The following is a 23,507-nucleotide window of genomic DNA, read 5'->3' on the forward strand; positions in this document are numbered from 1 at the left end:
GAGGGAGCTGAGGAAGCAACAGGAAGACAGATTTCACCTCCATATAAGGAAGAGCTTGCTAGCAGGCAGGGCTGCCCAGAAATGGAAGGAGAGAGCTGCTCGGGAGGTGGTGAGCAACCTGCGGCTGAAGGCATGCAAGCGGAACGGGGCAGACTCTGGGTGGAGGCATCGTGGGCGGCTGGGACACTCTCCAGGGGAGGGCTGCTGGGATCTCTGGTCCTGTGACTTGACCAAGGCCATGTGAGCAGGAATGGAATTCCAGAAGGTCAGAGCCGGGGACCAGAGCAAGCTCCTGCTCCCAACCTCCCACGTGAAAGCCACGCAGCTAGAGGATCCACAAGGGCTGGAGAGGCTGAGCCTCTCCGAATGGATCCCCCATCCCTGGCCCTGGTCACAAGTGTTTATGTTTTTAGAGAGAAATGCCTGATTTTTAAAAATGGAAAAATATACAGAAGTAGAAAGACCAAAAAAAAATCCAGAATACCCCTCACCCTGTGACAATGACTGTTAATATTTCCTTACAATCTTTTCTTTTTAAAATCTATTATTTATTTATTGAGACAGAATTTTGCTCTTGTTGCCCAGGCTGGAGTGTAGTAGCAAGATCTTGGCTCACTGCAACCTTCACTTCCTGAGTTCAAGTGATTCTCTTGCCTCAGCCTCTCTGGTAGCTGGGACTACAGGCGTGCATCACCACGCCAGGCTAATTTTTGTATTTTTAGTAGAGATGGGATTGCACCATGTTGGCCAGGCTGGTCTCAAACCCCTGACCGCAGGTGATCTGCCCACCTCGGCCTCCCAAAGTACTGCGAGTACAGGTATAAGCCACTGTGGCCAGCCTATTATTATTTAGAGGCAGGGTCTCACTATATCACCCAGGCTCTAGTCTTGAACTCTGGGCTCAGGTGATTCTCCTGCTTCAGCCTCCCAAGTCGTGGGGACCACAGGCACCATCACTCCCGGCTCCTTGCCATCTTTTCCATGTGCATCAATTTTGGTCAGAAATCCGGATATGCTTTAAAAAAATTTTTTTTAAGTTATAATTCACACACTATAAAATTCACCCTTTTAAAGGGGACAATTCAAGGGTTTTGGTATATTCACAAGTTGTGCACCTAATCACCGCTACCTAATTTCAGAACATTTTCATCCCCCTCCCAAAAAGAAACCTGTCCACGCAGGCAGTCACTCTCCATTTCCCCACCCCCAGCCCCTCGCAATTGCTCATCTCCTTTCGTTTCTCTGGATTTGCCTGTCCTGGGCATTTCGTATTAATGGAATTATATGATCTGCAGTCTTTTGCATCTGGGGCTTGTGTATTTTAATGTACAATTTTCTAATCCTATTTTTACATAGGATTCCTAACACTTATCACCTGATACATGCATTATACACAGTCACCATTTCCATGCTACTACCAAGTCCTTAGAATCAGTACTGTTTGCACACCACAGAGAGGTCTGACCACAGTTTCCTCAGGCCACCCTCTGGCGACGGCCCCCATCCTGTTCAGGCCCCATCATCATGCAGCTGGACCAGTGCACTAGCCCCTTCCGGGCCTCCTAGGCCCATCCTTGCCCCCCTCAGCTCTTACAACCTGTTTAACAGAGCCTGTTAAATCAAGTCGGCCCCTGACCCTCCCTCACTCAGAATCCTCCATGGCTCCCTCCTCACCTAAGACTTAAAACTAAGCTTATACCACAGACCACAGTCTCCTATGCCATCTGACCTCTGCTACCTTCTGACCTCACCCTCTCTCACAAGCCTGCTCCAGCCACATGGCCTCTCACACACCTAGCATGGCCCCACCTCAGGGCCTTTGCACTAGCTGCTCCTTCCACCCAGATGTGGGCTCGGCCTGGCAGCCGCCCTCTGTTCTGGACCTCTGCTTCCATTTGCTTCCTAACACATATCACCTGATAGATGTTTGTTCAGTCTTCTCCCACTAAAATGGCAGCTCCGTCACATGTTGTCTTATTTGTTGATAGAGCCCCGGCACCTAGCACAGAGTTGCAGCTCAGTGACTATTTGAGCTGTTTTCAATAAAATGAGGAATGTAAAAGAAGCAAATGCAAAATCCAAGCGCCCCACAGCGCAGACATTATAAACCGGTGGTTCTCTGCCTGCGGACATGTGCGGTTCAAACCACACTGTGCCTTTTGTTAATTGAGCCAGCATTTGAAAATCAGGAGAGTTCACAGAAAATCCAAATTCCAGCTTCTCTTGAAACACATATCTGGTCATCGGGGCTGGACACCCGTGTGACAGCCATCAGCAGGCACGAAGGGGCTGGGCCTGGGGACATTCCCAACTCCGGTGAATGCTTTGTCCCTCCTCAGAGGCCCCAGATGTGGTGCCAGGAGGAGGCCTTGCCCTGGGAGACAGCCCAGGCCTCAGTTCATGCTGCTGCCTGATATCTGGGCCCTAATGCCCCCCCAGCCACCAATAAGGTCCCACCCACCTTTATTCAAAGACTGGGACCTTCCCAGGGTCCATACGCTCTCAGGGAGCCCTCACGGCCACTGTTCCTTTGCCTGGAACTTCATCCTGTGTCCTCTAAGGATGCCTCACCTTGTCCCGGGACCTGTCGAGGCCTCATCACATCTGGACTGTAGTCACGAAGTTCCATGCTGTGTACTTCTCCCACTTTCCTCTGGCTCCATCCCAGCCTCCCCAGCCCCAGGCAGCATCCAGCATGAAGTAAGCCCTGGGCCACCTCTCTGAAAGGACTGAATGGCAAGCACCCCACACCACCACCACCACAGGGAGCTGAGAGGACCAGGGGGACGGTGCACACAGCTGAAAGAGTCTAATTTGGGTCACACTCAGTGCCTAAATGCACAAGTTAGTCACCTACTGTGCGCCAGATGCCTCTGGGCACAACGCTGGAAATCGTGGAGGACGGGTGGCCCAGGGGCGCTGCAGCAGCCAAGGCTTGCGTGTTTCTGCTAAGCAGGGGCGGCCTCCAGCCAGGCTGTGACCAGAGTTCTTCTAGGGACTCAGTCTCCCCACCTGCACGCAGGGCTCTCCTATCACCAGCGTCTCAGGCCCCAAGGCTCAGCCCCACCTCCCACCCTGGAGAGGTTTTCCGGGTACTGCGGCCCTGCCTTCCCATCCATCAAGATTTTGCTGCATTCCTGTGAGTCATTCTCCAAACAAACCGTGTGAGGGAGAGAAGGGAGCAGGGGAGGGGGAGGAGGAGGCTGGAAAACACATCAGCCCTAACTCTTCCCTCCCACCTGCCCCCCATCAACACCCCCCCCCCGCCCCGCACAGGCAAATGGGGGCCCTCGGAGAGCTCTCCAGTCCGAGGCTGGCTAGCTTGTGCCTTGCTGTGTGACCTTGGGCAAGATGACAGCCCTCTCTGGGCCTCTGGAAAAAAAGGCCCTAAAGGTCCCCACCTACAGAATGCATGGGCTTCCTGGAGGACTGTCTCAAACAAGGCAGGGCCTTGTGGGAGGGGTGCCTGGCTGTCTCCACTTTTTTACTTCAGTTTCTCCACCTCTGAAATGAGGAGGAGGAAAGTCCTTGGTAACCACAAGGGGCACATCTGCCAGGTGGGGCTGAGTGAGGCCAAGACACCAGCGCCAGGGCCAGCAGGGCCTCCTCCGGGAGTCTTGGTCTCGGTGGTCACTGCACCACCATTTCCCCAGCAATAGCTGAAAGGCCACCACTAGCAGCCTCTGACTCACAGGCCCCCAGGGCCAGGAGGGTCTCTGGGCAGCCCTCAACCCCTACACTAGGGTGGGGGATGGGGTACTGCTAACAAGTAGCCAAAACCCCTCATCATGGCCACAGCTGCCATGGTGGCCATGTATCCACGTGGGGGTGGGTGCTGGAGAGGGGGATGGATGCCCCAGGGTCTCCACGTGCCTCAGCTCCCACAAGGGGTCCTGTGTAGGTGAGGGGCGTATGCTTGGCACATGGGCAGCCCTCCTCCCTGAAATGCTCTTTTTCTGTGGCTAAAGCCCCCTCTGGGCTCTGACTTTCTGTGAGAAGCAGGCTTCTGAGTCACATCTGCTGCTGCCACCCCGGCGGCCAGCGCGTGGGAAGGTGCACGTGACCTGCTGTGTGTCTGTGTGTGCTCGAGGTCATCAGAACCCTGACGTGAGTGTGGCCGGGGCTGGGTGGATGGTACAATGTGTATGTGTGAGGGTGTGAGAGGGGTGTGGGTGTCCAAGGGTTGACCACCTGGGCACGTCCGTGTGCTGAAAATGAGCGTGGGGTGCGCTGCCACAGGGCTGGCATCTAGGAATGTGTGCACGCATGTCTGCTGTGCAAGTGTCCTCCTGAAGCACCAGCTCTTCAAACTACCTCCTCCTGGGTGCTCGTTCTATCTGGCTCCATGAAAAACAGGTTTCCAAGACTCTAGAAGCTGCACCCCTAGCCCGCACGGAGCTGATCTGGGGGCCCCTTAAGGTTCAGAGGAAAGCTCCAGGCCCCGGCAGAGCCCGGCCACATCACATTGGACCTAGTGCTGGGGTTCCCCCTCCCTGAGGCCCAGCAGCTCCTAGGACCAGAGAAGGGAGTTCAGGGCCAGAGAGAGGCATGAGGTCTGGAGGGGCATGGGAGCAGACCCAGGGCAGGGCAGGAAAGAGACTTGGGGGGCAGCTGCCCCAGGCTGGAACTACAAATGCCCCACTGTGGCCTGTATGTTGGGGCAGCCGTGAAGAGGGTGAGCTTCCAGCCAGGAGTGACCACACAGTCAACCCAACAGAGAGGCCAACCCAGGCAGGGGCCTCAGGAGCCTGAAGGGGTAGAGAAAAGAGTTAGGGTAGGAGTACCTGGGGGCCAGCAAGGGGCTTTTCTGAGTAAAGGTGGGACCAAAGCAGCGAGAGACTGAGGGGAGCCTGCCTGAGCATCCCCCCATGATACGGCAAACAGCAGACAGCAAACAGCACAGCCACATGCCCAGAGTCCGGCCAGCTCCGGCTTGGCACTCCCTAGGTGCTGTCAGCCTCACAGCCTCCTCCTATGGACACGGATGCTACGCCCTCCTCGGGGTCTTTCAACACGGTGCCTGGCACACTAGGCCCTCCATCAGTTATCACTGTTGTCACAATGATGGTCCCCGGGTGGCCACTGGAGCACCTTGAAAAAATCCCAAGCTGGGAGCCTGGAATGGGCTCCTCTCCTTCCCTTCCACTCTGGGCCTCAGTCTTCGAATCTGTAAAATGGCATGTCCCATCCCACTCTGCATCTGAAAGTAAAGGACTGATGAACTGCTCCCTTTGTGCCTGGAGCAGGGGTGGCAGGGGCCCAGGGCACAGGGTTCAACTCCGAACCCTGGCAGCTGTAAAGCTGGAATGTTCTGGGCATTCCCAAAGGGGCTGCAGCATTTGAGCACAGAGAAAGGATGGGTCAGTTATGGTGTCCACTTATGGTGCCCAGCCTGGGATGGGGACCCTGGTCTCCTAACTTCTGGGCCACTGCTCTGTACCTCTCACCTTGTCCTGAGTCTGTCAGTCACTAGAAAGAGACTGAGCTGCTTGGAGTCACAGGAGGTGTACAAGGAGATGTGCGAAAAAGTGACCCACTGAGTCAAGAGGCAGCCCAGGATACCCCTAAGATTCCACGATTCTAGAATGGAGTCCCTAGCCAGGCACTCTAGCACACACCGGTAGTTCCAGCTACTCAGGAAGCTGAGGTGGAAAGACTGCTTGAGCCCAGGAGTTTGAATCCTGGGCAACATAGTGACACTCTGTCTCAAAGAAAAAAAAAATGTACGTACGTACGTACGTGTGTGTGTGTGTGTGTGTGTGTATGTGAAAAGAGAGGACAAGAAGGTGCAAAAGCCAATGCCTTGTTCATTCAATCTAGGCTGATTAGCACTAGTGTTAGAGAAAACAGGGCTTGCTAAGCAACCAGCTTCTCAGAGTTCATCAAGGGGTCTCCTCCTGGGGAGGGGGCCTGCCTCCCCTCCTGCTGCCACCTCAGGGTCAATATACACTTACAGAAGACCCAGAAAAATGGCACAGGCTGAAGTACCATCAGAGGGTGGCAGCAGAGGAGGGAGGAAGAGCACGGCAGAGGCAGGCAGGTCTGGGGTACCTGTTCTCCCCAAATCCTTGGATATTGAGGGTAGGGTCAGCTTGGTTGATGTGGCTGCAGCTTCTGAGGCCTGCCAGAGCCTCCAGGAGCCGTCTACTGCCCTTCAAGCTCTGTCTGGCCCCCTCAACTCCCAAGGGAGCCTGTGAGATCCTAAGTCAGCTTGGAGCCTGCCTCTGGCAGTCTCCAGCTCATTCAGAATGAAAACTAGAGTCTGGCCGGCGCGGTGGCTCACACCTGTAATCCCAGCACTTTCGGAGGCAAAGGCGGGTGGATTGCCTGAGCTGAGTTTGAGACCAGCTTGGGCAATATGGCAAAACCCTGTCTCTGGTCTCTGCCACAAATACAAAAAATTAGCTGGGCATATGGCGTGCACCTGTGGTCCCAGCTACTCTGGAGGCTGAGGTGGGAGGACCACTGGAGCCTGGGAGGCGGAGGCTGCAGTGAGCTGAGCTCACACCACTGCACTCCAACCTGGGTGACAGAGTGAGACCCTGTCTCAAAGACGAGACCTCCAGGAACCCTCTCCCCTCTCTCAGTCCCCTCCAGCCATAGTGGCTCCCCTGCTGCTCCTGCCTCAGGGCCTGTGCACTGCTATTCCCGCTGCCTGCAATACCCTTCCTTTAGACATCAAAAGGTTCACTAACCTTTCTCACCTGTCACTTTCTCAGTGAGGTATTTCCTGGCAGTCCGATTTAAAACTGCATGTGGCTGGGCACAGGGCATCACGCCTGTAATCCCAGCACTTTTGGAGGCTGAGGCAGGTGGATCACAAGGTCAGGAGTTCAAGACCAGACTGGCCAACATGGTGAAACTCCCTCTCTACTAAAAAACACAAAAATTAGCTGGGCATGGTGGCTTGTGCCTGTAACCCCAGCTACTTGGGAGGCTGAGGTAGGAGAATTGCTTGAACTGGGACCCGGGAGGTGGTGGTTGCAGTGAGTGGAGATCTCGCCACTGCACTCCAGCCTGGGCTACAGAGCCAGACTCCATCTCAAAAATAAAAAATAAAAAAGTAAATTTTAAAAAACTGCATGCATCTCCCCTGTCCTTGCGCCCCCTCCCACCTCTACTTTCTTCTCACTACATCTATTTTTAAAATTAGTTATTTTTAGATATGAGGTCTTGCTATGTTACCCAGGCTGGATTTGAACTCCTGGGCTGGAGTGATCTACCTGCCTCGGCCTAAGGAGTGTGCCCCCAGGCCCGGCCTATCACCATCTGAGACACTCTACACTTCACTCAGATTGCTCGTCATTAGCTGCCTGGCTCCAGAGATTGTCGTCTGTCTGCTCACCCATGGGTGCCTAGAGCAGAGCCCGGCTCACAGTAGGGGCTCAGTAACTGTTTCAAATGCATGGATTAAAACATTCTTGTTATACAAGATCAGCATTCCGGTGGTGGAGTCTTTAAAAACTTTTTTCCTGTGGGAGTTTCAATTCTTTTTTTCCCCTGAGCCCACAAAGAGAACAAGTGTGTGCCTCCCCACTCCCAGCGCAGGCCCCACCCTCAAACCAATGGTTTGCCTATGGGCAAGCAGGGTGGTTCTCACTTTCCTTTCAGTATTCTGCCATTCGCCAGTCTTCATCCTGGACATCTCCCCTGGACTCTGCTCGGGTGCCCCGATTCTACTCTGATCCTTCAAACTTTCCCCATTACTGCACAGGGCACCCCCATCCTGCCTCCGGGCCCTCCAACCACTGGCCATCCAGCCCTGGGCTTTCCCTGGCCCCACTCTTCCCTCCTTGGACCCACACTAGCCCTTGCCCACCTGGATCCTTCGCCCAGCCGTCTACTTGGGTCTTCCTCCCTCCAGCTGCTGGCCTCTCATTTCACTTATGCACACCACTCTCATCATTCAGTCCAGAGCACTACACACTCCATGACCCGGGGGCAAAGTCCCCTCCAGCCTGGCCACTACCTGGCCCCATCCATGCTGTCTGGACCCAACTGCCTAGTGTCTCCTGTCACCTCTAGGCCTTTCTCAAGCAGACCCACTCCCCCAAGTGCTATTCCTTCCCTCGCCCCAGCTCTGCAAATCTGATGCCCCAGCCCCAGCATCCCGAAGGGGCTGCTGACCTCCGGACAAGCACTGTGGCTCTGCAGAACGGTCTGCAGCTCCCTGCTGGCCTTTGTGCTCCCTCGGGGCCTATAAAACCGGTGTTCAAGAAGTGTCTGGTTTCTGTTGCTGTTTTCTAGAGTTGTTTTGAGAGAGGGAGTCTTGCAGTTGCCCGGGCCAGAGTAGAGTGGTGCGATCTCGGCTCACTGCAACCTCCACCTCCTGGGTTCAAGCAATTCTCCTGCCTCAGCCTCCCACATAGCTGGGACTACAGGTGTGCACCACTATGCCTGGCTTATTTTTGTATTTTTTAGTAGAGATGGGGTTTTATTCTATGTTGGCCAGGCTGGTCTTGAACTCCTGACCTCAGGTGATCTGCCTGACTTGGCCTCCCAAAGTGCTGGGATTACAGGCATGCCCACCACACCCAGCCAAGAGGCATTTTTTCTTAAGGAATAAATGATGTGAGGAAATTGGTGAGAAAGTGAACAAATGAGTAAGAAAATGAGTCAAACAATTACAGAAATGGATTGGCAATAAAGTTCTATTTTTCTTTTTTTGATATGGAGTCTTGCTCTGTCAGCAGGCTGGTGTGCAATGGTGTGATCTCAGCTCATTGCAACCTCCACCTCCTGGGTTCAAGCGATTCTCCTGCCTCAGCCTCCTGAGTAGCTGGGACTACAGGGCGAGCCACCATACCCAGCTAATTTTTGTATTTCTAGTAGAGATGGCACCAGGTTGGCCAGGATGGTCTCAATCTCTTGACCTCGTGATCTGCCTGCCTTGGCCTCCCAAAGTGCTGGGATTACAGGTGTGAGCCACCGCGCCCGGTCTAAAGTTTTCTACTTTTTGACAGCTCTCCTCCATGGCTGCTGTTCTCCTGTATAGACTCCTGGCGGGAGACAGGCGTGAGTGGTGATGCCGATGACGCATCAGTCAGGATGTGCTAGCTATGCTGCTTTAACAGAACTCTCAAGTCTCAAGGGATCGAAACGACAAAAGGTGATTTCTCCTTCACACTACCATCCACCAGGGTGGCAGGGAGGCTCTCTCTCACTGAGCAGTTGCCACCTTGACCTTGGGCTACCAGAGGAAAGTGAGTGGTGGGAATCCTCATTGCCATGAAAGGCTCTGGCCACGAAGGGACATGTCACTTCTGCTCACACCTCACTGGCCAGAACTGACTGGCAATAAAGTTGTTTTTTTTTTTTTTTTTTGAGGAGTCTCACTCTGTCACCAGGCTGGAGTGCAGTGGCAAAGGGACATATCACATGATTCCCCCCGCCCTTCCCAGACCACCAGGAAGCACGATTTCCCCTAGGCTTGGGAGGGTGAGCATCTGGAAACTTTGGCCAACATCTCCTGAGGACATCTCACACACCACCACCAACACCACAAGCAGCAGAGGCCATGTATCAGCTCCTCCTGTGCCCTGGACACCAGGCTAAGGACCTGAAATGGGAGTTTCACTTACTACTCATGGTAATATCATGATGTCAGGACTTTGTATATCCATGTTCCAGATGAGAATTAAAACCTGTATAGTAAAGGGACTCACTGAGGTCACAGAGCTCATGAGGATGGGGTTGAGATCGGAACTCCTGCCTGTGTGTGCCAGGCCTTTACATACCCCACTGCCCGGCACGGGTGCTTGGGGAGGGTGGGTGGTGGTTAAGGACTGCCCTGGGGAGATGAAGATCCCCCCACATGGAGGGCCATCCTGACCGCCCCACCACAAAGAGCCCCCTCACACTGCCACGTCCACTCTCAGGCGTCCAGTGCTGGAACCCCTGGAGATGATAAGGCCAGTCCCAGATTCTGCTGAGAAAGAGACAGGCCCAGAGGGAGCAGTGCTGGAGCCAAGGTCACACCTTTTACAGGGCTGAAAAGAGACTTCAAGTCTTTGTCCATCATGGTCTGAGTGTCTCCAGTTGTCTCAACAGCACTGGGTGCCAGGGGACAGCCTCTGCCTCAGGAAGGCCCCTCAGAAGCGAGGGTAGGCATGCGCACTCCACTTTCCTGGCAGGCCAGGTGTGGGTGCAATGGTCCACCATGGCAGGGTCCCCAGGACCTGGCCCATCAAGCCTGTCGCCCTGAAAGCTTGCGCCACCCACTAAGCAGCTGGGCTGCCCTGGAGCACAGTGGCTCGCTGTTCCCAGGGACAGTCCCCAAGAGGGAGAGCTGAGAGGCCTGGAGGGGAGATGGTGCTCCAAGACTCCACAGCCAATACTTCTGAAGACAAGGCCTTGGGCCTTCTGGGAAGCCACATGAGGGTTCTGTGCAGACTGGAATGGAACAAAAGAAAAGTGGTCGGTGGAGTTTGAAAACAGCCTCAGCTAGGCATGATGGCTCATGCCTATAATCTCAGTACTTTGGGAGGCCAAGGTGGAAGGATCGCTTGAGCTCAGGAGACTGAGTCTACAGTGATCTATGATCACACCACCGCACTCCAGCCTGGGCAAACAGAGTGACCTCCTGTCACAACTAAAACAGAAACAGAAAAAGAAAACAGACCCAGCTCTGCTCTGTGACCTTAACCTGTCTCAGCCTCAGTTTTCACCATGCTTGTTTTGCCCACCAATGTTCCCTTCCACCTGAGTCCCAGAACCATGATCTAACACTTTCAGAGCTACGGCTGGGCCCCTACACCAGAAAGGTTGTGGGAGGACTCCTGCTGCCAACGCTGCAAGAACGCACTGCCCTCAGAGAGTCCCTCCCACAGGTTTCGGGCCTAGGGGCTTAATCAGAAAGCAGTCCCCACCCTGCATGGAAACCCTCACCTGCTCTATTCCCCAGTTTTGGCTGATGATTCTATGATCTGCAGTGCAGCCTTTCCATGTCAGCCTCGCCTCCAAGCGGGAGGAGGGGGTGGGGGGCATGACTGCCATCCTGATCCTGACCTGGACAGGAAGCTGGATCCTCCCCAGCCTCCAGCGAGTATACTCCCTGCTTGGAAGCCTTGAGTCCCCAAGTCCCCTTATGGCCCCTGCCCAACTCCTGGGGGTGGAGGTACAGGTGGGGAGGGAGAGTGATGGGGCCTCCCCACTGCTTCTGAGCCCTGCCCACAGCTTACTGCCCTAATCATCCAGTCCACAAGTATTTACTGAGCACTTACTACATGCCAAGTGCTGTGCTAACCACCACCAAAGAGATGAAGTTAAAAGGCAGGGCACCACTTCCTCAGTCTAGCAGACGCAGAAGATGCATTATTAATACCTCACAGCTCAGCAGTTACACATGCAGGCTTTGAAGTCACACAGCCCTGGGTTCGAGGCTCAATTCTGCCACCTCAGAGATGAGTGTCTTTGAGCTCACTCTTCACCCCCACTGGCCTCAGTGTCTGCATCTGCAGAATGAGATATTAAGAGAAGCCACTTCATGGGTGGTGCTAAACTACTGGGTACCGAGAGTTTCACACATAGCCTGGCAGAGAGGTGCTCAGCCCCTGTGAACCTCCTTCCTTGCCTTGACCAGAGCAAGGGCAGAACCCCGAGGCACGCCAGTAGAGACCTCCCTCTAGGTTTCTACCACCTCATTAATCAGGGAAGACTGTCCACCCGGCTGTGATGCCACCTGATGCCCCTGGCAGCCTGCCCATTCACCTCTGTTTTGTCTGCAAGGACATCTGGGGACAAGAATGGGAGCAGGGTCATGGAGTTGGGCAGCAGGCCCCACCGCTGTCAGCCCTGGTGGGGTTACTGCCCATCCCCGCTTCCCACACACACAGTAGGCTCACAATAAACATCTGAAGCTTAGGCTGGTAGTGGGGAACTCGGCTGAAGATAATAGGCTGCATCCCGGGATAAGGTGATGGCACAGCTTTCGTGCCAATGGAAGGGTCTGAATTTGGCCCTCTTGGCAACAGGTAGGTACTGAAGGTTGCTGGGCAACAGAGGAAACTCTGGCCACCTCTCCAGCCTCATGCCTCTACTTTGGAGTGAGCTCAGTCTTTCTGTGGTTGTCCCTTACCCCCTCTCCCCTCATGTCAGCCAGTGTTCTGCCCTAGCCATGGATGAACTCCAGCTGTTTCCCTACCTGGAACGCTGTTCCTGCCCATTAGCTTACACTTATCCTTCCTTCCAGGCTGAGCTTAGAAGTCTCTCCTGGCCTTCCCCATCTGAGCTCAAAGACTGTTCTCTGCTTCTTTTAAATTGGTCCTTTTTTCATTAGAGGACAAGTATTCCTTTCGAGGGCTGCCTCCCCCAGACTGGAGTCCTTGGAGGGCAGAGCCCAAGTCTGACTCCTCTCTGCCCTCAGCATTGCCTGACAGAGGCGGGGCCAGGGCCAGGTGGCCTCCCAATGGGCACTGTGTAATGATTTAGGTTCAGTCTCTTAGATGCACAGAGGGAAGAGAAATGGGAGGGGGCAGAATGGAGGGGCTAGCCAGGCATGGTGATGTACACCTGTAGTCCCAGCTACTTGGGAGGCTGAGATGGGAGGGCTGTTGGAGCCCAGGAGTTCAGGGCTGCAGTGAACCACAATCATAGCACTGCACTCCAACCACTGTCTTGAAAGAAAGAAACAAGAGGGGCTGGGTACAAGGGGAAATGGAAGGGTGGGAAGGGGACCATCTAAAAACTGCATGAGCAGTCTGCATACTCCCTCTTCCCTGTTTTCCTTCCCTCTGCAGAAAGAAAAGAGAGAGGGGGAATGAGGGAGGAAGAGGGAGGGGCAGGGCCTACCCCAGGGCTCACCTGATGGGATGGGGAACAGCACAGGGAGGCCCACAGAGAATACCATTAGGTCTCAAGGTTTCCATGAGGTTCCCATCAGTCTCAGTCTCAGTTTCCTCTGGGCAGAAGGCTCAGGGCAGCACTGCAGCCCCCCAACCCGGGGGCCATCCCCGGGGAGAGGCAGGGGCGTGCAGAGACAGGGCAGTCAGACAGACCAGCCTCAGTGAAACGTCAGTCCAGAGGGCGGACACATTCAGACAACCTTCACCAGGGGCAGGTCCACCCATCAACAAAGGGCCCAAACCCATCCCCATCCCAGGAGGACAGAGAATCGTCTTGGAGGGACAGGGTGGGGCAGGGGTTCAGGGAGGATGAGCCAGCGAGCCAGCGAGGGAGGAGAGGGGCCTTTGTTGCAGGCAGCGGCACCAGCTTCTAAATGTGAGGGGGGTAAGGCCGAGATGAGGAATCTGGGGTCTCTACGAGGTCGCATTCAACCCTCCAGGGCGCCGGGCACGTAGTATGCGACCAACATTATTACTGCTTGTGCAGAGCAGGGTGGCACTGGGTCAGTGGCAGCAGCGGGTCCCGAAGCGCCTTGAATGCCAAGCCCAAGATGGCCGGGGACAGCACTGGGGAACACGAGGCTAGAACCCAGGGGCGGCGCGGTTGATCGCCCGGGCTCGGGTGAGAGGGTCTCTGGCAAGGCATGGTGATAAATGAATGAAATGAACTCGCCATGCCAGCCTCTCCCGCGCAGTGGCGAGGACGAGCGGGACCGAGCTGCGGCCTCGGCGGAGGAGGCCCAGCCTCGCGGAGGCCCCGTCGCTCTCCCCTTCCTTGCCTTCCCCACCCCTCCCCGCCGGGCGTCGTTTTCCAGGTAGTTAAGGCCGTCCCGGCCGACGCGCAGCTGCTTCCGTGGCCTGCCGCGCCTCCAGCCCGGGCAGGTGCAATTAAACCCGCGCGTTCGCAGCCATTAAGCTTTAATGGGGCTCATTAGCATAAGAACGAGAAGGCGCTTTGATGGCGGCCACCCCCGCAGGGGGCAGCGCGCGACCGCGGAGGGGCGGCGGGGCGTGGCCGCCGGAGCCCCAAGCCGGTAGCCGCGCCTCCAGCCCGCGCCCCGAGGCCCGCCGGGGCCATCCCGCCAGGGGCCGGGAGACAAGAGGCGGGGCCGCGGGGCCTGACCTCGTCTCTGGGGCTCCAGGCTGCATCCAAGAGCCGGAGGTTTCACAGGGCCTAGGCCTCAAGAACAGGTCTTTGGAGGGTGAGGGAGGAGGCCCAACCTAGAGGGCAGATGTGCTTTCCCAAAGAAACAACTGGGGAAACTGAGGCCTGGAGATGCATGTGACTCACACAGCCCAAGTCTCAGCCTGCAAGTGGCTCATTTATTCAACAAGGATAGCAGCCAAGGCTTATGTGCGTTTTAAGGATTTAGCATAAATTCTCTCACTTAATCCCAACAGCCCCAGGAGTAATGGGTACTTGCTCTTGTGATCCCATTTTACACAAGAGGAATCTGAGGCTTGGAGGGGGACACCTGAAGTCCCACAAGCCACAGTGAGCTTTGAACCTGGGCAGTCTGAAGGGGGGCTCATAACTAGGAAGCTGGGCTTTGCATTAGGGCTCTGATTGTGGGCTGTGACCACCTTGGCCACCTCATAACTAGGAAGCCACACAACCATGTGTGACACCTCCAGGAGAGGCAGGGGGTGGGGAGGACTGTGACCAGCTAGTGAGCTGGGTGGGCCATCCTACCCAGCAGACAGTAGCCAGCTCCACCAACTGAGTGGGGGGAGAAGCAGGGTGGAAGAATCCAGAAGAAATGTAAACTGGAAATTGGAAATGAAGTCAGCCAATGATTACTCACTGGCAATAAGTTTGATCTCCCCCCACCCCCCCACAGAATGGATGGGCTTTCAAAACAGGTCTGTGGGCAAGACGTGGCAGGAGGACCAACACTGCCATCTCAGTCCAGCATGGAGTGCAGTGCCCAGCAATTACCAGGTGTTCATGAAACACTAGTCAAGCAAATGAACGAGTTGAATACATGAACAAATGCTTTTCTCTCCAATTGTAGGGGGAAATAGGGGACTGATTCTTCAAGTTTATGTCTTCCAGGCTTTCTTTGGTCCAGGAGGTGGCTCTGTGAGAGCAAAAGGGCTCAGAGGAACTGGCAGGTGGGGCCTGAGGCAGTGGTGCTGTGTTTGACTCCAGGCATCCCCTGGGGCAGTGCCTCCAGCATTCCAAAGTCAAGGCTGTTGCCGACAGATGTCTTGAGGGCCCTGGCAGAGAGTGCAAAAAGCACTGAAGAGGAGACACAGACTGCCTGAGTCCTACTCAGAGGTGATGGGAGCCAGAAGGAAGCCGCCAGCCCCTAGGAGCCCAGAGAAGGTGGGCAGTTGCCTGAGGCCACACAGCAAGACTCTGGGTCTCCCGATTCCTTCAATAGGGGCTGAGCCTTTACCTAGTGCCTAGATCCGTCCCCAGTCTAGGCACAGGACTCCCTGTCTCTGTCTGAGAAGCTCTGCCTGGCCTCTGTCTTGGCTTGTGATCAGCCTGCATTCCCATACATGAATGCATGACTCAAGTCACTGGATTCTTTGATTAATGTCTTTCTTCCTTTGGCCACACCTCCTTCAAGGGCAGGGAGTTTGTCCATGCAGACCATGGCTGGTCTCAGTACCTGGCCCACCGTAGGCCTGCAAACATAGATATTAACCAAGTGGAAGTATTATTACTGCAGAGTCACAGGGCCAAAGAAAACTCCGTGCCTGGTGTGAGCTTTCCTACCTCCTCAAGCTCTCTGGCCTTCTCACAGCTGGCTCAGGGGTGGAGAGGGGCCTCAAAGCCTCCACAGCTAAGCTGGCCTGGGGGGGTGCAAGCAGGGGAAGGGCAGCTCCCCTTCCCAGCCTGACCCTGAGGCTGGCCCACCCCCTCACCTCTGGTCTGCAAAGCTATCTGCCCCAGGGGGGCCCTCAGCAGCCTCATTAGGAAAGTAGTGACAGACACACTGGCTACAAAGGACAGGGGAGTTACAGGGTTGAGGGCTGACGGCTGTTACAGGGTTGCCTGCCACATTCCTGACCACTGAACCCCATCTGGGCCAGGGCTGGGCCTAGAGGAGGGACAGAGGCAACACCCAGAATGCAGAGTTGGGCCCCACAGCGGGGATTTTCCCATCATTCTTTGCTGTTCTTGAGTCCTGGTGGGACTCAACTCTTGAGTGGCAGGAGACAAACCTCAGCCTGCTGGCGCCTCAGCCTGATGCTCTAGGCCTGCTGTGAGCCACCCAGCAGCTCAAGTGCGAGACAGCCACAGGGACTGGGGCGCCTGTCCTCTGTGCAGCAGAAGAGGAAACTGAGGTCCAGGGAGGGGTAGGGTCACCCCAGAGCAGAGCACTGGAGTGGGAGTGATACTTTGCATTAGGTCTCTGACTGTGGGCCTGGACCACCTTGACCACCAAATTCCCTCTAGTCTCTGGGCTGCAAGGCAGGAAGCCCTACTTCTCTGCTGGAAGATGGTCAGGTGTTGTCAGTACCCATCCAGGGCAGGATGGAAAAGCAGATGCCCCAGCAACTCGATCAGTGCACAGTGCTCTGCCACTGATGACAAGTGGGTGGGAGAGACCCACGCCTCATACCACAGGACATCCACACAGACAGCAACTTGGCTGCATACATAGGTGCCCCAACACACAAAGAACACGTGATCTGCTGTGAATACTGCCTGATGTATAAGCACCCATACCCTCAGCTCATTTCCTCAACTCAGACACACACACACACACACACACACACACACACCCCGCCTGTTGGTCCCGGTCACAAACACAGACACACCATCTAACAGCAACCCCCCCAATGCATACAAACACACTCTCTTTTTACACACACGTCCCCAAGCTCAGGAACACAGGCACACCCATCTTATCACTAATTCCACACTCAGGTAGTGCCCAGACCACAAGAGCAAACCATATTAATGAATCATGTTCAGCACATCAATCTCGGTTGCCTCCTGGATACAGGTAAAGCAAAACGAGTCTTAAATATTTTATAACTGAATAAACCTGTTAAGAGAATAGAATTTACAGGGCTGTTGACTGCAAGCTGACATCATCCCTCCCTCATCTTTTCAATTCTGAGAACACACAGTGGCAATGGCAGGTGGTGGCCAGGCAGGGCATGGCGTGCCTCTGCCACACCCGCTGCCCCTCAGCGAGGGCTGTTATTCCTGAGAAAAGGAGCGTTCTGTGATTTTTTCCATCCAATAAATCCAGGTGCTGCTCCGAGACAGAGCCCTCCATCCTCGCCTTTTCAGCTTTTTTCCCCAAGCCTTGGATGCCTTTTAAATGCCAATCCATCCCTGGCAACTGTGACTTCCCAAGGCCTGTTTCACACAGGGCTTGGATGTGTTAGAACTGAACTGTTCTGGAATAGGGGAGAAGAGACAGGCCTGGCGGTAGGGATCGATAGGGACAAGGGCAGCTGGTAGCTAGGCCCGAGGGGCAGCTGGGCAGAGGGAGGCTGTGCTGGTGCCAGGCCTGCATGCCTTCAGAGAGAGGCTGCAGAGAGGGGCTGAGGAGCCAAGAGAAGCAGAAACCAACTCCTAGGAAGTCAAAGCAGAAGGTGGGTCACAGGGCCAAGGGGCTTCCGGTCTGAGTGTGCCCAGTCAAACAAGGCTCCAAATGAAGACGAAGCCAAGGTCTGAGACCTCCCTAAAACTTGGCATACCTGGGCCAGAATAAAGCCCTTTACTATTGGAGCCCCGATCTCAGCATCAGGCCATGAGTTTAGCATGTCCCTGTCTACACTAGGCAGCCTCCTGGGCCTCCAGCAAACAGGACCCCCTGGCCCAAGCTGCATATCACTGGTTAGTGGCAATGGGGAAAGTGTCTGTGGGGGGCTACAGACAAGGAGAGTACACACTCAGAAAGTGAACAGCCAGTCCAACAAATCACCCCCAGAAATGTCTGCCTCATCTCAGAAGCTTTCCTAAGAACATGCTTCAGGAGCATGTTAAACAGCATTAGTGAAAAAAGTGGGATATCAACTGGTACATACAGGAGTAATGATGGCATATCTAAACAGGCAGAAAGACACAAAATGAAAAACCCCATGAAGGGTGGGGGGTTGGTGTGGAGGGAAGACAACTGTGGCTGCCTCTGGAGACTGAGCATGGGTGAATTTTTTTTAATTTGTCATATTTTCCAAAAGTCTATAATAAGCCTGTCCTCCTTTTATAGTGAGAAAAAAGCTATTAAAACCACCAAGTGCCTTACAAAACCAAATATATAGCATGACTCTGTATATGTATCATAAGTGGTTTATTATACATCTACAGACAGTATGTTGACAGTAGTTACATCGTGCTGGTAGGATTATAAAGTACTTTTGTTTTCTTGTATTTTTGGATAGTTCTACAACCAACATATCAATAATCTGACAATTTCATTAAGAACAAAATGCTTAGGACTGGGATCTTTTAGATGGCAACCCTCTTCTGCTACAACTGTAGCCCATTCTCAGCCTCTCTGTGCATGTGCCCTGGGTGAGGGAGAAAGGCAAGAGGACAGCCTCTCAACCAGCATACAGCCTCCCTTCAGAGACCCAAAGCCCGCCATTAAATTTAGCTGCCTGCTCAGTACGGGTGAGGTGGAGGGCAGCTGAATCAGTGCCTCTTAAGAGACTAGGGGAGGTGGGGCACTATGGCTCACACCTGTATATCCCAGTACTTAGGAAGGCCAAGGTGGATCACTTGAGGTCAGGAGTTTGAGACCAGCCTGGCCAACATGGTGAAACCTCGTCTCTACTAAAAATAGAAAAAAAGTAGCTGTGGTGGGTGCTTGTAATCCCAGCTACTCCAGAGGCTGAGGCAGGAGAATCGCTTGAACCTGGGAAAGGGAGGTTGCCGTGAGCCGGGATTATGCCACTGCACTCCAGCCTGGGCGACAGAGGAAGACTCCAACTCAAAAAAAAAAGAAAAAGAAAAAAGAGACTAGGAAAAAGGTGGCGGCTGTGGAGTGAGTAGCTGGGGACTTAGGGCACAAGAAGGCCGGGTGGGGACAGGGCAGTGTTGGCAGAGGGCAGGGCTGGCTTGGCAGCAAAGTTCTGGAAAAGGCTGCCCCAGGGTGGGTAGGGTGCCAAGCTCAGGAGGTAGGACTGTGCCTCCCGGCCAGACAGTCCAGTGACTGCCAACCAAGGGAGGCCCGCGCTCCTGGGCTGGAGGGAGGCCGGCTGGGGCTGCAAGGTCCAGACCTGGACCGAGCGAGGTGTGCACTCCCGGCTCGCTCCTTTCTCCCGACCTAGGGCAAAGGGTAGGTGCTGACTAATAGGCAGTCCCAGGAAGTGCAGAGCTCCAGACCCAAAGACTAGCTGAGGGGTTGGCCTGGCCTCCACTTTCAATAGCCCCCAAGCGGCAGGAGCCGGGTGGGGGTCCAGCCCCCCCATTATCCTGGCCCCGGAAGCGACTTCCCGAGGCCCCTGCCATGGGATTGTCGGCCTCGGTGAGCAGAGCCAGTCCCGAAGCTAACCCGCACAGGATCTCGCACATTCTCCCCAAGCATCCAGGGAGTGGGAGAAAGAGGCTCAGAAAGGCGCGCCGTCCGGCCTAGTGACCCGCAAGCAACGGCCGCAGCAGGAGGACTGGAGGCCCCCGCGTTCCGGGAAAAAGACCAGGGCTCCGCCAGGGGGCGGGGCCTCGACCCCCGCCCCGCCCCGCGACCCCGCGGAGCATGCCGGGCCGGGCGCTGCCATGGCGACGCGAACGGCCCGCCCCGCTCCGCCCCCCGCCTGGCCTCAGCGCCCCGAGGCTCCCGGGCCCCCTCCCGGCGTTGGCGTCGCGGGCCCCGACCGCGGCCTGTGGGACGCCGCCGCGGAGGAGGCCCCGGCGTGGCTAAGATGGTGGGCGCCGAGGGAGGGGAGGGGCGGGACCGGCAGGAAGCGCGGGCATCTAACCTCTCGCCGCCCCTTCTCGAGGTCGGGGAGAGGAAAGGAAATGGCCTCGGAGGCGAGAGTGGAGCTACCCGCGTGTCTGGCCTGACAGCTCCTACCTAAGCCTTCCCTGGAGGCCCGGGTCCGCTCAGCCCCGAGAGGTGGGACTGGTGGGAGGCTGACCTCGCTGGGATCCAGAATGTGACACACACCCCAGAAAAGATGCCCCTCCCTCCCCACAGGAAGGCCCGTCTTCCTGGCTCTGATCCTCCCAGCACCTCCAGTGCCTCCACCCTCGACAAGGAGGGGCCAGTTTGGTTTCTCAGGCCTAGGGGCCTGATGCCAGCCTCTGCCCACCTACACCCCAGGCATCCGTTATTGGGCAGAGAACCCGTTTCCCCTCAGCCCAGCTGCCTTCCCAGTCAAAGCCTCCAAAGTGCCCACAGATCTGAGCAAAAGTCCCTGCCCTCCCAGGGGACCCTGAATCCCTTTGATTCTGTGTCCTCCCAGCAATGACGGGACAAGGGTAGGATGAGAGCATACACTGACTGGGGCCAGGCCAGGTGACTCTCCTCCTACGTCAGTGAGTCCTACGTGTGAGTGACTGCCCAGATTAGGTGGGCAAACAAGCCCAGATCTGTTCAGGAGTGAAGTAGCAGAGCTGGGACTCGGCCAGGCTGTGACTCCAAATGCCTGTCCACAAGGAGTGGCACTCCCTGCTCCCTGGCTGTCCAGCCCGGGCTGGTCCAGCCGCCCATCTCTGGCCCAGAGCAATAGCCTGGTCTCCCGTTCCTTCCTCTCCCTTCCCCCTACCACAGGCCTGGCTTCCCTTCTGAGCCGACAATCTGCAGCCACACAAAGCCCTGTTTGTTTGCTTTCTCTGCTGCTCCCCCTGGATCCGATGTCTTTCTCAGCTACCTGCCGCCTGGCTTCCTCTCCAAGCTGCCTGCCCAGCCAGCTGAAGGGAAGGAGGGGCGGCCATTGCAGCAAGCCCCGCCTCATGGCCACCCCATCACTCCTTGAATCCACCTCCCCAGTGCAAGGGGCTCCTAGCCTGGGTGGCCTGACCATCGACAATGGCTTTGGAGCCCCCTGGCAACATCTTAGAAGTAGGGTGCCAGCTGGGTGGAGCAGGAGAGATGCCTGGGGCAGGGGGAAGGGAGCTGGAGAGGCCCAGCCAGCCTCCCCTCTCCTTTTGTGAGCAAGCTTGTTTTGTTTGTCAGTCAGGAAGGCTACCCCTGCCTTTCCAGCAACCCACTGGCTGCCAGGAGATAAGGAGATGAATGGGACCAGGAGGGCCTGATCAGAGGAGGTGGAAGAACGATGCCCTGGTTTCATCGCCTCACCCATCCTCACTCTTTCTGCAGATGCCCAGGTATCCCAGGCGCTGTGATGAGAGCTTTACAGGCTGCACAGGGGGCCTCACTTGGTGAATGCCCTCAGTGACCACCCCGGGCAGACCCCTCTGCATGGCAGGCACATCAATGTGGAGATATACACACCCACTGCCATGTCGGGAAGCCCTACACAGCCTGAGCGAAAACAGGGCTTTCACAGGCAAAGAAAAATAAATACCCGAATTCCACACCACCTTCTCTACCTGCAGAGCAGAGGCTGCCCTCTCTCCTCTTTCAAATAAAGAAACCCAACACTGATAGGCACAGAGATACTGCAATCTTGCCTGGCTCCCTCCCCCCAGGACTCTTTTATTGCACCCTGCCAAGCTGGGTGGCCCAGGGACCTCTTCCTTCCCCTTCCATCCCCTTCTCTGCTGAGTTTAACCCTTATAGCAACTCCAGGATAAAGGCATGATTATGCCCATTTGAGAGCTGAGGAAAGCGGAGGCTCTGAGAGAGAGCCATGAAAAGAAAAGCTGCTCCGGTCAGAAGTCAAGCTCATGGCTGTCTGACTGCAAGCCTTCACTTCTCACAAGATCACGGTATTATTTAATAGCCAGGGATTAGCTCCCAAATGGATGAGTGACTAATGTGGGGAAGGGGGTAAGAAGCAGCAGGCAGGGCCTGCTCTGCTACTTGGTTGCTGTGTGACGTCAGGCTGATCACTTAACCTCTCTGTGCTTCAGTTTCCTTGATAATCCGTATAGGGCAGTTAATAAGACTTAGGGAGGACCACCCAATGCCTGGCACAGTAGTGGGCACTGGATGCTGGCTTTTCTTCATGATCCCTTTCAGCATCCAAAGAGACAGATATTCACGTATTAGAGGAACCAAGCTTCTCCCAATAATGCTTTCACCCAGTTGGCCCTCCTGCCAGGAACCTCCCCCCCATACCCCCCACACCTTCCCAACCCTTATAACCATTTCTGGCCCTCTCAGGCAGAGGCCAAGGGCTGTCAAGCTCAGCCCCCCAGGCTCCTGTCCTGCCTGGGAGACCAGGGCCTCACAGTTTAATTAGCCAGGGCAGGGGCCCCAGGGGACAGTGTCACCCCAAGGGAACAAAGCCAGCTCCGTCCACATCCTGCTGGACTCAAGGAGAGAGCCATTCAATCAAGTCTCATTTGGCAAAACGTCTGTTTCACTGCTATTTCAGGCCATGGTGGGGATTTTCTGTGTTTGTCTCAAAGGTATCATAAACCAGATTCCTTACTGCCTCCCCCACCCCTATCTGTGTTTGAGATGAAAATATTGTTTTTTCTCTGCTTTTTTCCTGCTTCTCTTTCCCACCTATCAGAAGAGTGCAAATGAGAGAAAGGGAAAAGGCTGGCCCCAGGCTGGGGGAGTAGCACCTGGGCCTCAGGTGCTGCCACTGCCCACCTGACCCTGCTCAGTCCCCTGGAGCGCAGCATGCTGGGGGTTGGAGTTGCCTCAAACCAGACTAAACGATTTAGTCTTCACCTTTGTCTTCTCCCCACCTCTGGAAGCCACTTCCTGGTCCACTGAGGCCAGGTCTTTTTCTGATCTCTCCCTGGGCACGCACTAGGTGCCTGGTGGCCTCCCCACCCACAACATACCCTTGCCCTTTCTGCCTCTGAGCCTTTGCCTGGGCTGTGCCCTCAGCTGGAAAGACCTCCTCAGAGGCCCTCCCTTGAAGGAGTGGAAAGCCCCGTATCCCTCTTTCTGCCCGCTGCCTTTTCCTTCATAGCTCACATTACAAGTCAATATCCATATCTAGGCAATCATTTTGTAACGTCTGCTCAGCTACCACCCCGCATGCTTCAAACGGGCAGCGGCTCATCTGCATGGCCACTGCTGCTTCCCAAGGCAGGGATCTCAACCCTCGGCACCATGGACATTGGGGCCAGCTGCTGTGTGGTTCTGGGGGCTGCCCTGTGTGGTAGGATGTTTAGCAGCATCCCTGGCCTTTACCCACCAGATGCCAGCAGCACCTCCCTAGCTGAGACAACCAAAAATGTCTCCAGACACGGCCCAGTGTCCCCTGAGATGCAAGCTCACCCCTGAATGAGAGCCACTGCTCCACAGCCTGGCACAGAGCCCTCTGGAATGAGTGAATACATGACTTTATCCCTCTAAGTCTAATAGAACATGTGATTTTATTTTACCTTTTATCATAATCATGTAGAAATTTTATTTTCCCGGCTGGGTGCGGCGGCTCAAGCCTGTAATCCCAGCACTTTGGGAGGCCGAGGTGGGTGGATCATGAGGTCAAGAAATCGAGACCATCCTGGTCAACATGGTGAAACCCTGTGTCTACTAAGAATACAAAAAATTATCTGGGCATGGTGGCGTGTGCCTGTAATCCCAGCTACTCAGGAGGCTGAGGCGGGAGAATTGCTTGAACCCAGGAGGCGGAGGTTGCGGTGAGCCGAGATAGCGC

At 55.3% G+C, this 23,507-nt stretch overlaps 1 long non-coding RNA gene across 1 annotated transcript; it reads left to right on the forward strand.

The window, feature by feature from the left end:
* The first annotated feature begins 19,569 nt into the window (after positions 1 to 19,569).
* Positions 19,570 to 21,379, forward strand: LOC144582545 (uncharacterized). Its single transcript, XR_013535461.1, has 3 exons — positions 19,570 to 19,682; positions 19,758 to 19,873; positions 21,080 to 21,379. It is a non-coding gene; the product is annotated as an uncharacterized LOC144582545 (long non-coding RNA).
* Positions 21,380 to 23,507: the final 2,128 nt, after the last annotated feature.

This window comes from Callithrix jacchus, chromosome 5 (genome assembly GCF_049354715.1).
Source record: "Callithrix jacchus isolate 240 chromosome 5, calJac240_pri, whole genome shotgun sequence".
Lineage (NCBI taxonomy): Eukaryota > Metazoa > Chordata > Mammalia > Primates > Cebidae > Callithrix > Callithrix jacchus.